Here is a 14,850-nt window from a genome sequence, read left to right on the forward strand (position 1 = left end):
GTTTTGGAGGTGCTGGGGTACCAGGAGGTGCATGCATAATCGAAAAAGGGTTGAATGAGAGTTCCCGCTAGAATCTTCATGGTGCTTTTGTTGACCAGAGAGGAGATTCTCTAGAGAAATCTCGTTCGTTGGTTGACCTTTTTGATTACCTTGGTTGCCATTTTATCACAGGAAAGATTAGCCTCTAGAATGGAACCTAGGTAGGTGACCTAGCTCATCTTTCCTGGTGATAACAATGTAACGTTGGTAATCTATTCCAAGAGGTTGTACAAAAACTGGAGCAATTTTACCCTTAAGAAATATTGTCAATTCAGACACTTTCAAAAAATAATAACACAATTTATAGATTTAAAAAATATATAGCTTTACATACCAGAAAACAATGTGATATGCAGATGTAAATGATGGATGAAATGGATAAATGGGCATTTAATATAACGTGTACCTTGAGTGGAGAGTGAAGCGTAATGTACTGTAGATACTGACGGAGGCAGATAATTACATATATCCATATTTGTGTGTTACTTCTTTACTTTCATAGTCATATTACAAATAGCTAATGTTCCATATTGTACTCTTTTCCTTTTCTCATCATCTCATGAAAGTGTGCTTACATTGTGGGGCCACCTGGAGCTAGGAGGCAGAGAGGAGGAATCCTCCTTGCTTCCCTTCTCAGGCCGACTCGAGATAAGAGACACAATGGGCATGTTTTTGGGGTGAGAGAGATGAGGGCGGGGGGAGATATTGAAGAAGAGAGTGTTCTCCGGGATGTTTTTCACATCAACTTTGGCTACGCATTTCGTATGTGTTATTCGAGGCTGGTCTCTTCAAATATTTGAAAATAAATTACAAAATACCTATTCTGTCCGGGTGGTCAATTTGAACTCAGTTTATGTGTCATCAAAAGAACTTGGGAGTGACCAGCGTTTTAAATTCCCCTTGGAGGAACATCTGGTCAGTACCCATCCATTTTCTACCGCTTCTCCCTTTCAGGGTTGCAGGGGGTGCTGGAACCTATCTCCGCTGCAGGGGTACACCCAAGACCAGTGTTTTTCAACCACTGTGCCGCGGCTAGTGTGCCGTGAGATACAATCTGGTGTGCCGTGGGAGATGATCTAATTTCACCTATTTGGGTGAAAAATATTTTTTGCAAACCAGTAATTATAGTCTGCACATGATGTATTGTTGTTGAGTGTCGGTGCTGTCCAGAGCTCGCCAATACTCTTCCATATCAGCAGGTGGCGGCCGGTAGCTAATTGCTTTGTAGATGTCGGAAACAGCGGGAGGCAGGGTGCAGGTAAAAAGGTATCTAATGCTTGAACAAAAAAATAAACAAAAGGTAAGTGCCCCTAAGAAAAGGCATTGAAGCTTAGGGAAGGCTATGCAGAACAAAACTGAACTGGCTACAAAGTCAACAAAAACAGAACGCTGGACGACAGCAAAGACTTACTGTGGAGCAAAGACGGCGTCCACAATGTACATCTGAACATGACTATGACGATCAACAATGTCCCCACAAAGAAGGATAAAAACAAAGTAGATGCGGGAAATATCGCTCAAAGGAAGACATGAAACTGCTACAGGAAAATACCAAAAAAAGAGGAAAAGCCACCAAAATAGGAGCGCAAGACAAGAACTAAAACACTACACACAGGAAAACAGCAAAAAAGTCCAAATAAGTCAGGGGGTGATGTGACAGGTGGTGACAGTACACCTACTTTGAGACAAGAGCTATATTGATGCATGCTTGGTTATGGTTTAAAGGCATATCCAACAATTGCGACAACGACTTTTTACTGTCAACTGAGTGTCGTTTTTAATGATTTCTGCTGGTGGTGTGCCTCCGCATTTTTTCAACGCAAAAAAATGCGCCTTGGCTCAAAAAAGGTTGAAAAACACTGCCCTAGACAAGTCGCCACCTCATCACAGGGCCAACACAGATAAACAACATACACACTCACATTCACACTCTAGGGCCAATTTAGTGTTGCCAATCAACTTATCCCCAGGTGCATGTCTTTGGAGGTGGAGAGAAGTCGGAGTAGCCGGAGGCAACCCAATTATCCGACAGGTCTTGTAAAGACGATATAACTATCATTTTCATGTGATAAATATTAAGAACGTTATGGATTATTAAAACCGGTAAAAATGCAGTAATTTCTGGTCATCTTACTCACAAGCGAACGGGCAATCTGCGGGTCCGAAAAAAATCAGTGTGCAAATTGATATAATTTATATATTTAGACTTAGACTTAGACAAACTTTAATTATCCACAAGGGAAATTGTTCAACACAGTAGCTCAGTTACAATGATGGAAAGTGTAAGGATGGAAAGGACAATGCAGGTTTAAATAGACTAAATATAGCGATATAAAATATAACATATATACGTAATATTTACATAATATATGTACAGTATATTTATATACTGATATATTATATTATGTCTATATCATATATACACTATATACCAATGACCATGTACAATATTACAGTATATGTGACAGCTGCAGCATAAAATAGAGAGTAAATCCAGCAGAAAATAGAAAATAGATGTTAAAAACAAAGAGAAGCAGCTAACATGTCAGGTGTCAGGTAATAGACAGATATCATCTATTGCTGTATGGCGAGTGATTACACAGCTGGATGGAGTGCGGAATAAAGGAGTTCTTGAATGGAACACTTTGGGAACGAAGCTGAAGGAGCCTGTTGGAGTATGAACTCCGCTGTCCCTCAATTGTCTGGTGGAGTGGGTGGTTTATATAAACATAAACATTTACATATTTATGTTAAAATAGGGATTCCAATGAACGTCTTACTCAGTTTTACTCATCTTTCTTGAATTCAATAGTGCTCCTCACCTTATTTATCAAAGTGCTGGCAGTCACAACTTTCTTTGACCCCACTGTTGATTACTTTGCAGTAGTACACCCTTTTTCCTCTAATACTAATTACCATATATTACCAAATAGTAGCCCGGGCGTTTATTTCACAAAATCGATTTTGGAGACAGGCGTTTAAAAGAAGCAGCCGGTTATTTGCACAAGGCTTTTATTAATTTTTGCACCAGCCTGCACCAGGCCATTATTTGGTTACAATGGTTACTGTCCAGTATTTTTTTTTCGTACAAAAAACTTTAAATGTAAAAGCTATTGTAAACATACAAACAAAAAAACAAGAGATCAACATGAGGTAGGCTATCAAAAGACAATAGATCAACAAGGCCTCAACATGGCAGTAGTGCAACAATTGTCAAATAGAATACCAATACTAAAAATAAATAAACTTTTTAAATAAAGCAGCCTACCGGGAAAAATAAAATTATGGTACCAAGTACTCAAGTATAAAACCCACCATCAAAACAGAACAATAATACTGTCACTTAAATAAAATAAAGGCTACAGTACTCCAAGTTTTAAATAAAGCAGCATACAGGAAAAATAAAATTGTGGTACCAAGTACTCTATAAAACCATCAAGGCAAGGCAAGGCAACTTTATTTGTATAGCACTTTTCATACACAAGGCAGACCCAAAGTGCTTCACAGACAACAAAGTGAAATGAAAGAAAATAAAAGCAAAATTAAAATGCAGACAATAAAAATAAAAACAGTGCGGACGTTAAAAGTTAAAAGATTTAGCTGAAAGCTAAGGTGAACATAAAAGTTTTCAGTCTAGTTTTAAAAGTAGTCAGAGTTGGGGAAAGTCTGACATCTTCAGGAAGTTTATTGCAGCTATTTGTTGCATAGTGACTGAATGATGCTCTCCCTTGATTTGAGTTTACTCTTGGAACCGCTAACAGATTGGTCTCAGAAGATCTTAGTGATCTAGAGGGCGTATATAGTGGGAGCATATCAGTGATATACTTCGGCCCTAGACCATGTAGTGATTTATATGTGAGCAGGAGGATTTTGAAATCAATTCTCTGATGTACAGGGAGCCAATGTAAGGATTTAAGAATCGGTGTAATGTGCTCACATTTTTTGGTCTTTGTTAAAACTCTAGCAGCAGCGTTCTGAACAAGCTGTAACTGCCTGACAGTTTTTTTGGGAAGACCTGCAAGGAGACCATTACAATAGTCTAGCCTACTGATAATAAAGGCATGTACAAGTTTTTCCAAGTCTTGAGCTGACATGAGCCCTCTAAGTCTTTTTACATTTTTGAGGTGATAATTGGTCGATTTTGTTGCTGATTTGATGTGATGTGAATCAAAATCTTAAATAACCCCAAGATTTCTGGCTTTGTTTGAGGTTTTCAGGGACAGTGATTGAAGGTGTTGGACAACTTTAAACCTTTCTTTTTTAGCACCAAAAACCATTATCTCAGTTTTATCTTCATTTAGTTGTAGGAAATTTTGGCACATCCAGTGTTTGACTTGCTCAATGCACTGGCACAGAAGATCTATGGGGCGATAGTCATTTGGTGATAGCGCTACATAGATTTGGGAGTCATCGGCATAGCAATGATGGTCAATGTTATTATTTTGCATGATTTGTCCTAGTGGGAGCATATAGATGTTAAATAAAGTCGGCCCCAAGATTGAACCTTGTGGGACTCCACACGTTACCTTGGTTGGTTCTGATACAAAGTCACCAATGGAAACAAAATAGTTCCTATCTTGTAGATATGACTTGAACCAGCTTAAAACTGTGCCTGAGATCCTCACCCAGTTTTCCAACCTGTCCAAAAGTATTGAGTGGTCGACAGTGTCAAATGCAGCACTGAGGTCCAAAAGCATTAATACTGAAGTTTTGCCAGAGTCTGTGTTTAGACGGATGTCATTTATAACTTTAAGAAGGGCCGTCTCTGTGCTATGAAGAGGTCGAAATCCTGACTGGAAGTTGTTGTGGCAGCCAGTAGAAGCCAAGAAGTGATTTAGTTGTTGGAGGACAACTTTCTCAATTATTTTACTTATGAATGCTAGATTTGAAATTGGTCTGTAGTTGTTGATAACAGAGGCATCTAGGCTCCGCTTTTTTAGAAGAGGTTTAATGACTGCAGTTTTGAAAGCCTTCGGGAAATTGCCCGATTGAATAGAATTATTAACTATTTGCAATATGTCTGTTGATAGGCAGTCAAAAACAATAATACTGCAGCAAACGCAACCCCAGTAGCATTTTAATCTAAATTATGCAAATAACCGCCCATGGGCGGCTATTTGGACATAGGCGGTTATTAGGAAGAGGCGGTTAATTCACAAAATGGGGTCAGACCCCGGGCGGCTATTAGGACATGGGCGGTTATTTGGTAATATACGGTATACGAAAATAGGGGCGTGAAAACTTTGATACCAGTGTATATTGTTAATTGTCCACAGATGAGTTTATTGACACTAATATTTGATACAGATTTTTTTCCCTCCTAATTATAATCATGACCAACAAATTAAAGGCAAATAGTTCGAATCAAAAAGGGTCTTGAAAATGTTCAATTAATACTCGACTTAATTGTGTTTATTTAGTATCGAATTGGTACTCAATTCAGCAGTATCGCCACCCTCCACTTCCGAAATAAGACCAACCCACGTGACTGCGAATGCGGAAATAACAACCTCCAGGATGCTGCTGTCATCATTTTAATGTCGCTCCACTCATCTGTGTGATCGCTAATGTGCGCACAATAGTGATTAAATGTGGGGAGGGTGGCAGGGAAGGGCAATTAAGATAGAGACGTCACATGAAATGGGTTGATGACTAACTGCTGCTTAACGTGAAGGGTCGGTTGCCTTGGCAACGTTGGAGGAGAGCGGTGATGTCAAGGAAGAGGATAAGGAGCAAGATGGGTGTGTCTGACATTGAATCAACAATCCAGTTTATCATAGTATTATTCATGTAACCGACAATAATAACTTGTCTTTTATATTTTGCACAGTAACGTTGTTTAATAGTAACACCGGTGTTTGTACGTCATACTGGAACTGGAAGCATGCATATACCCTGTTGTCCCTTTTTAGTAAGATAAAGCTACCAAAAAACAGTTAACAGGTAAAGTATCGGCTTGATAGCAAATACTATAGGGATAAGAACGATATTTTTCAGTTCTCGTCAACTTTTATTTTCATAAATATATGTGTTTTAGTTGTTGTGTTGTTTATGCCAATATGAGTACTATATTGCTTACCAACCATAAAATAAGCCATATCGACAAAAAGTGTCGACACGCTTTGAAGTTTGCAGCGTCACTAATTGGCAGGTTTGTTTTTTTTTTGCATTTACTATCTTTTTTTTTTTTTTTTTTTTTACACATTAATAATGTACAAACGCAGGTTAATCGTGTAATTTATTTTGAACGCACCTTTACCATACCCGCGGATGGTTACATGAAAGGCTACTATCGAGGTTGTTATACGGTCGGGGATCAGGTCAATACATACGTCAGTGCAAATCTTTTTTTTTTTTTTTTTACAACTTTATTTATAAAACATACATGACATTACACGTTTACAAAATGTCAATGCAAAGGCAAAATTGTAGTACAACAATGGGAACAGTAAAATAAAATAAAATAAGAAAGAACTAGAACAGGGGTCACCAACCTTTTTGAAACCAAGAGCTACTTCTTGGGTACTGATTAATGCGAAGGGCTACCAGTTTGATACACACTTAAATAAATTGCCAGAAATAGCCAAATTGCTCAATTTACCTTTAACTCTATGTTATTATTAATAATTAATGATATTTACACTTAATTGAATGGTTTAAAAGAGGAGAAAACACGAACAAAAATGACAATTAAATTTTGAAACATAGTTTATCATCAATTTCGACTCTTTAAAATTTTAAATTGAACCGAAAAAAAGAAGAGAAAAACTAGCTAATTCGAATCTTTTTGAAAAAAATTAAAAAAGAATTTATGGAACATCATTAGTAATTTTTCCTGATTAAGATACATTTTTTAATTTTGATTACATGTTTTAAATAGGTTAAAATCCAATCTACACTTTGTTAGAATATATGACAAATTGGACCAAGCTATATTTCCAACAAAGACAAATCATTATTTCTTCTAGTTTTTCCAGAACAAAAATTTTAAAAGAAATTCAAAAGACTTTGAAATAAGATTTAAATTTGATTCTACAGATTTTCTAGATTTGCCAGAATAATTTTTTTGAATTTTAATCATAATAAGTTTGAAGAAATATTTCACAAATATTCTTCGTTGAAAAAACAGAAGCTATAAAATGAAGAATTAAATTAAAATATATTTATTATTCTTTACAATAAAAAAATAAATTTATTTGAACATTGATTTAAATTGTCAGGAAAGAAGAGGAAGGAATTTAAAAGGTAAAAAGGTATATGTGTTTAAAAATCCTAAAATCATTTTTAAGGTTGTATTTTTTCTCTAAAATTGTCTTTCTGAAAGTTATAAGAAGCAAAGTAAATAAAAAAAAAGAATTTATTTAAACAAGTGAAGACCAAGTCTTTAAAATATTTTCTTGGATTTTCAAATTGTATTTGAGTTTTGTCTCTCTTAGAATTAAAAATGTCGAGTAAAGCGAGACCAGCTTGCTAGTAAATAAATACAATTTAGAAAATAGAGGCAGCTCACTGGTAAGTGCTGCTATTTGAGCTATTTTTAGAACAGGCCAGCGGGCTACTCATCTGGTCCTTACGGGCTACGTGGTGCCCGCGGGCACCGCGTTGGTGACCCCTGAACTAGAACATATATGTATTAAACAAGAAACAAGTGAAAAACAGAATCATCAAAATCCTTTAGCAAAAAATGAGCTAATAATTTGGGCATTTGTGTTCTGTATAATTTTGAGGGATTTTAGATACAACTGTTTTTAAAATAAATTATATTTGGGGTATTTTTTTTAAATTTGTATAATAGGCATAATATAGTGTTGCATGAGATTTCTTCTTTTCTCTTTTTGAAAAGTGTACCAAATAAAATATCATTAGCGTCAGTGCACATATTAGTGAGGAGTTTAACTGGCAAATTTAAATTCAAAATACTTTAGATACAACAGTTACCAAGTTTTGAACAAATAAATCATGTGCATTGAAGAAAATTATTTTGAAAATGTTCCTGCATGCAACATTGTGACAATAACATTGCATTTGTGTCGGAATATTGGGGTATTCTTTGCAAGTTAATACAAATTATGAAGCAAGTTAATTGCAATTAATGAAAAATGAAAATTACAATTATCCATCCATCCATCCATTTTCTCGCGGGGGGTGCTGGAGCCTATCCCAGCTGCACATGGGCAGAAGGCAACAAGTCGCCACCTCATCGCAGGGCCAACACAGATAGACAGACAACATTCACACTCACATTCACACAGGATTCAAGTTAGTTTAAATTAATCAAAAATGCACAGGTGCGATTAATCTAACAGCACTACTTTTAAAACAGGTTGAACAGAGAGTTTTGGTGGGAAGTGGATGGATGGATGCATGCATGGCTGTGTGAATGACGCAGTGTCCTCTCCGTCCTCTTGGGGGCACTGCAGCATAATAATTTCACTGGCATTGTAGATAAACTGCATAGATGCAAAGGCTGATTACACAGGTAAGAACTAGACAGGTAAGTAGGTAGCAACTAGATAGGTAGGTAGGTAGGTAGCAACTAGATAGATAGATAGGTAGGTAGGTAGGTAGGTAGTTAGGTAGCAACTAGATAGGTAGGTAGCATCTAGATCAGTGGTTCTTAACCTTGTTGGAGGTACCGAACCCCAGCAGTTTCATATGCGCATTCACCGAACCCTTCTTTAGTGAAAAAGAAAATGTTTTGTTTTTTTCAAATTCAAGACAAAGTTATATGTTTTTGGTAACACTTTAGTATGGGGAACATATTCTAAGTAACAAAGACTTAATTTAGAGTTATTTGGTTAGGGTTAGAGTGTTAGGGTTATAACAAGGCCATGCAGAATAAGGCATTTATAAGTACTTAATAATGAGTAGTTAAGAGCCAATATGTTACTAATTTGCATGTTAATAAGCAACTAATTAATGGTGAATATGTTCCCCATACTAAAGTGTTACCATGTTTTTTTACTGGTGCACAAAATGAACCGTGCATGAACATCACCTTGTTCAAAGAACAAAACCAACACAGTGCATAAACTCACAACAAATCACACACCTGCAAATCAGTGTGACTTCTGCTGTTGTCATATCCGTAATACGCCGATAGGGAGAAGTTTTTATTTACACGATGAGTCGGGTGTGTTTTGACCTCCGCCGAACCCCTGAGCCCGACTCACCGAACCCATAGGGTTCGATCGAACCCAGGTTAAGAACCACTGATCTAGATGGATAAGTAGGTAGCATCTATATATGAGTAGGTAGGAACTAGATAGGTGAGTAGGTAGGTAGGTGGGTAGGTGGGTAAACAGAGTGATAGGTAGATTTCCTTTGATCTTCAGTATCCAAGGTGTGGTCCGGAGGCTATTTGTGGACTGCAGCTCATTTTTTTCCTGGACCCCTAGAAAAAAAATCACTGCCTGCATTAGATCATCATGAAGGAATATTCTCCCGCAGGAACAACTTGGCAAGGTCGTTGCTACAAAACCCACCTCCCCAGAGGACAACGAAGCTATACATTCCTTCCTTGTCTTTCATGGAAATACACTTGTTGTTTGTTAAATTTTGTTGGACTGACTGGCTGTGTTTGATGGAAAATGGAGTAGCGCCCCTGGCGGATGCCCGTCCCCTAACCCCCATTGCAAGTCTCGAGTTTTGTGTGTCTTAATATATGCTCATACGTGCTTTGCTCTACGTTTTTTCCGGGTCCCAAACTGAGCCCCCCTCCTCCGTAGGTGACCGGTGCAATGAATGCCAAGTGGTCACGGTTAATAATGTGAGAGTCCAGTCCATAAAGTTCCATTTGTTACACAGAGAAACCAAAATAAATTTAAACAGCAGCTACAAATCAAAATGGTCGACTATACCAGTGCATTTCAGCATAGTTTATTTGATGATTTTAGTGTCAGGTGCTAAAGTTTCCTCAGTCTCCATGGAACCGCGGTCAGTTCAGTATGAGCAAATGCGTAAAAAGTATACATCTACAACAGTGGTTCTTAACCTTGTTGGAGGTACCGAACCCCACCAGTTTCATATGCGCATTCACCGAACCCTTCTTTAGTGAAAAATAAAATGTTTTTTTTCAAAATCAAGACAAAGTTATGTTTTTTTACTGGTGCTCAAAATGAACCATGCATGAACATCACCTTGTTAAAAGAACAAAACCAACACAGAGCATGAACTCACAACAAATGACACACCTGAAAACCAGTGTGACTTCTGCTGTTGCCGTATCCATAATACGACGATAGGGAGAAGTTTTTATTTACACGATGAGTCAGGTGTGTCTTGACGTCCGCGGCGGAGGCTCCACCGAACCCCTGAGGCCGACTCACCGAACCCCTGGGGTTCGATCGAACCCAGGTTAGGAACCACTGATCTACAAGTAGTAAGCATTCATGACCGTGTAAAATTTCATGAGGTGTCATGATCCGTGGTCCGGATCATGTGTTTGTTATTTTCTGTTAGTTTTGGACTCTTTTAGTTCCTGTTTGTGACACCTCTGAGTTTGGTTTGGTTGCCATGGCTGCGTATTGTTTTCACCTGTGTCTAATCAGAGTCGCTATTTAAACCTGCCTTTGCCAGTCAGTTGGCCTTGCCAAGTAAGTCTTGTTTGTTCCATGCCATAGTTTATGCAAGTTGTTCGCTTCATGCCTAAGTCTTGTTTATTTCATGCCACAGTTTCGTGAGGTTCCAAGTCCATAGTTCCATATTTCCTGCGCTAAGTCTTTGCCTTAGCTTCAAGTGCGAACGGCACGTCTTTTCCGTCGACTGGTTTTCTGTTTTTGGTGCTGTTTTGACTTCTCAAGAATAAACCATGCTCCTACCTGCAAGTCCTGTCCGGAGTGATCCATTTGCCTTCCTGGGAGAACGACCCCGCAGTAAGCTGCGAAAACCAAAATTCAGTAATCCCTCTGTTAATTGGTAAATACATTTCTGGGATGTAGGAATCCTTAACTATAAATGTAATATTTTCATAGAGTAAAAAACCTGTTAACAAACTTCTAATAATGTATTTTAATATCATGACTGTCTGGAGTGGGAAAAAACCTCCATAGCAAAGCACATGTCCGCCCTGAGATCGGTAGGTTGTGAGTTCAAACCCCGGCCGAGTCATACCAAAGACTATAAAAATGGGACCAGTTACCTCCCTGCTTGGCACTCAGCATGAATTAACACCCATATAGTCACCTTTACACTTAATCTAATGCTTTCTGAGCCCGAGCCAATCAGTGGCCACGATACTGAACAACACACTCTGATTGGTTGGGTCTCATCTAGTGGCAACACTAGTATTGGTATATGTATTGGTAGTAGTTTATTTTGAACGTGCATACAGCCACACAAAATGGTGCATCACATATTTCCAATCTAACATGCTCAAAAAGGAGTGGAGTAAAGAAATGCAGTGTTGATATTTTTAGTTAATTCGGCCATTTTTATGATAATTTAGACCAAGAAAATAGTACTTTGGTATGCTTCGATTTTCTATTAAGATTTTTTTCCCCAAATTGTGTCTGTGTATAATTCCGCAGACTCGAGTGCCAAAAAAAGTAGCAAGTACAAGGGTGGCTATTGCCTGATCGTCCCTCTCTCCACTCATCGCTGTCTTTGCCAACAAGAGTCTTACACAAAGGTTTACATGATTTATCATATATTTTTTGAGGATTCTGTCCTTGTCTGACCTTTTGGAAAGGATTACTAACAAAAACTGAGGTGCCACTGTATATTTGAAAGGCGACAGAATGCAAAAAAGCACCTTTGCCCTTCACCTCAGTCAACCAATCAATACGTCCTCTGTTCTAAAGGTCAGCACCAATCAGTGACGTCTTTGCCAAAAAAAAAATACCCACAAGGTACCTGTGGAGTAGTCTGACTGAGAAATAGCATCTCCATGGCAACAACATCATTACCAGAATAGCTCTGTCTTTCTCTATTTCAGTCTCTCTCTTTTTATTCCACCTCCACAGTCCTCTCTTGAAGTCCTCTCCTCTGCATCCATCATTCCCCCTCATCCTCCCATCCCTCGCTCGTCGGTTCTCCCCTGCAACCAGCCATGCATGCATTTTCCCTCATTTCTTATTCCCAATGTGTCTTTCTCATTCCTTACCGGGTCTACACAAATATTTATCCAGGCGATGTCTTTCATTTTGCCACTGTAAACGTTACAATTGCACATTTTAAAAGTAATTTTCTATTATTGTTCAACACAAATGGTAACCTCAAACATGTTGAACACAGGGAGGAAACAAATTATTTAAGATGCTAGGACATGGAGAAGAGTTAGGCCTAAATAGGGGGGGGGTGTACTAGTATGACAGGGGATGCAAAACAATAACAGTGCAATACTTTTTCATAACATGGTCACTACTGCCTAGTTTCTCTTGTTATATTCTTATTTTACTGTTATATTTGTATTCTCTTTGTTGCTTTTATTTTTATTCTTATTGTACTATTTTTATATTTTGTTTCCATTTATACCCCCATTGTTTACTTTTTACTTTTTAAATTCGATCTCAATTCTGTACACTACTGCTGGAATTTTAATTTTCCTGAGGGAACTCTCCTGAAGGAATCAATAAAGTACTATCTATCTATCTATCTATCTATCTATCTATCTATCTATCTATCTATCTATCTATCTATCTATCTATCTATCTATCTATCTATCTATCTATCTATCTATCTATCTATCTATCTGTCTGTCTGTCTGTCTGTCTGTCTGTCTGTCTGTCTGTCTGTCTGTCTGTCTGTCTGTCTGTCTATCTATCTATCTATCTATCTATCTATCTATCTATCTATCTATCTATCTATCTATCTATCTATCTATCTATCTATCTATCTATCTATCTATCTATCTATCTATCTATCTATCTATCTATCTATCTATCTATCTATCTATCTATCTATCTATCTATCTATCTATCTATCTAAATAAGCTCTGCTTCGTTCAACTCCTTTTCAAACATTTTGAAGTATGCAAGTGTAAGCGTGTCATATATTTTTAATGTGTTTTTTTTTTTTTAAAGCGTGTTTCAAATAAACTTAACCATATCGTAACCATACAAACGCTTGTGCTCACGTCTAATAAATGCTATGTTGTACTATATTTAATACACGGTAAAGCGTGTATAACACAAACATTCAAAACAATATACAGAAAGATCAAAGACAATATAAATTCATCACAATATAGCATCAGAAGGTACATTTATTGGGTATCGATATAAGACGAATTTCGTAAAAAAGTATGTGATCAGCCATTGCTAATTTGTGTCTTTTATTCACGATTACAAACACTGATCCCATGTGACTGACACTAATTATTTTTGGTTCTCTGGCTGAAAAGCGGTCAGCGGCTAATTATGTGTCTCCATACAGAGTGTGGCGCCGCTCACCTAAAATTATAATAATCACCTCTGTTACGGAAAATAAACTGCATTTTCTAGTTTCCGAAGTATCATTATCAAGTAATATTATCACTGGAGGACGAGGCTAAACATGTTGTCCACCGAAAGCAAGCCAGGAGCAGGCATGCTAATAGCTAAGCTGGCTTGATAGCTTGAAACAACCCCAAACAATAAACGCTTAATCTAGTTTAAGAAATGTAGATGGACCTCGTTGCAGCAGAAAGTAAGCAGATATTATCAGAAAATGACAAGCTGATCAATAAGAGTCGAGGCCCAGGGGCCAGATCTGGCTCGCCACATCATTTAACGTGGCCCGCTTTGTTTTTTTAAGTGGTTTGCAATGTCATTTATGTGGCCTGGCACCTCATTATTTTATATGGCCTGACACATCGTTGTATGTGACCTGCCATGTTATTTATTGTGGTCCGTCACATTATTTTATATGGCCTGACACATCATTGTACGTGACCTGCCATTGTCATTTATTGTAGTCCGTCACATTATTTTATGTGACCTGAGACATCATTGTATGTGGCCCTGCCACTTCTTTTAATGTGACCCGCCATGTCATTTATTGTGGTCCGCCCCATTTTGTATGTGGCCTGCCACATCATTTATGTGCCGCAACATTAATATTATATGCCCTGCAAAAATATGTAAAAAAATAAAGCACTCAGGGGAGAACATGCAAACTTCACACAGAAAGATCCCGAGCCCGGGATTGAACTCAGGACTTCCCAGGACCTTCGTATTGTGAGGCACATGCACTAACCCCTGTGTCACCGTGCTGCCCGTATTGTAAATCCCACATTCTTTATTTTCATGTACATTCTGGGTGTCTCACTCAGTAAAAAAAAAAGTAAATTCCATCCCGTTTTTTAAGGCAGTCTGTCATAACGTTTTTAGCATTCAGACATTCGCTCCCCTTACTCACCAATGTGTGTTAAACTCAATGGTTAACTGGACATCTTTATGTGCTCGACGCCTCAATCATTGGTATGTGTTCATGTACAAAACCATTCTTGGTACCACTCCATCTTATCTATCTTGTCTTTTAACAAAGAAACAAGGAAGTCACAATCTTCGTTCAATGAATGTTCTACAACTTGTCATCCCCAAAGTAAAAACTGAACTGGGCAAGAAAGCATTTAGGTTTTCAGCACCGAAGGCTTGGAATAACCTTCAATCGAATCTTCAACTTCAAACCCTTGTTACAATAAATGAGTTTAAGGCTTCTGTGCATATAGACTGCAGTCTCCCTTGTCTATATGCACATGTGTTATGTGGGCAAGTTTCAATGTTGTAAATTTGATGTTTTATGTGTTGTTTACTGTTTTTTATGTAACCTTGCTGCTGCCCTCTTGGCCAGGTCTCCCATGGAAAACAGATCTTTGATCTCAATGGGATT

The sequence above is a fragment of the Entelurus aequoreus genome, linkage group LG25 (assembly GCF_033978785.1).
Source record: "Entelurus aequoreus isolate RoL-2023_Sb linkage group LG25, RoL_Eaeq_v1.1, whole genome shotgun sequence".
NCBI lineage: Eukaryota > Metazoa > Chordata > Actinopteri > Syngnathiformes > Syngnathidae > Entelurus > Entelurus aequoreus.